The 981-nt window shown below is 34.1% G+C and overlaps 1 pseudogene; it reads right to left on the reverse strand.

The window, feature by feature from the left end:
- Positions 1-231: 231 nt before the first annotated feature.
- On the reverse strand, positions 232-546 carry LOC145805767 (putative mitochondrial protein AtMg00820 pseudogene; annotated as a pseudogene).
- Between the last annotated feature and the right edge of the window lie 435 nt (positions 547-981).

The raw sequence follows: 981 nt of genomic DNA on the forward strand, positions 1-981 counted from the left end.
GTATGTCATCAACATAGAGAATCAAAAATACTTTGGCACTCCCACTGACCTTCTTGTAAACACAAGGTTCATCCATATTTTGCAAGAAACCAAACGATTTGATTGCCTTGTTAAAACAAATATTCTAACTCCGAGATGCTTGCTTGAGACCATAAATGGACCTCATTAATTTGCACACTTTATTTTCTTACCATGAGATGTAAAACCTTATGGCTGGTGCATATAAATTTCTTATTGAATATAGCCATGCAAGAATGCGGTTTTAACATCCATTTTCCAAATTTCAAAATCATAGTGTGCAGCCATTAACAAGAGAATCCTTATGGACTTTAGCATGGGTACTGGCGAAAAAGTTTCTTCATAATCGATACCAGCCTTTTGGTTATACCCTTTCGCCACTAATCTTGCTTTGTAGGTCTCTACCTTTCCATTGGGTCCTAATTTTCTTTTATATACCCATTTGCAACCTATGGGTTTAATACCCTCAGGTTTATCTACTAAGGTCCAAACCTTATTAGAATACATTGAGTCCATTTCAAATTCCATAGCTTTTTACCAATGCCTATCATCTTTGTCATTAATTGCCTCTTCGTATGTAAGTGGATCATCATCATACAATTCTGATTCCATTTGATAAATCTCATTTAACAGCGATAACTTAACTGGAGGTCTAATGATCATTTTACTATGCTGAGGTTCTTGTGCAACATTTGGTTCAGTGGGCTTACTTATTTGTCCTTCACTTTGACTACTTACCCCATCTATCGAAATGTCAGTTACTTCTTCAAGAACAATTCTTGTTCTATTTTCATTGAAAATATAATCCTCTTCTAAAAAAAATAGCATTTCTGCTAATAATATTTTTTTGTTCTTTAGGATTATAAAAATAGTAACCAAATGACGTCTTAGGATATCCAAGGAAAATGCATCCATCAGTTCTCAACTCCAATTTATCAACATTTTGCTTTTTCACATGTGCTG

The sequence above is a fragment of the Camellia sinensis genome, chromosome 13 (assembly GCF_055761805.1).
Source record: "Camellia sinensis isolate YWXY chromosome 13, ASM5576180v1, whole genome shotgun sequence".
NCBI lineage: Eukaryota > Viridiplantae > Streptophyta > Magnoliopsida > Ericales > Theaceae > Camellia > Camellia sinensis.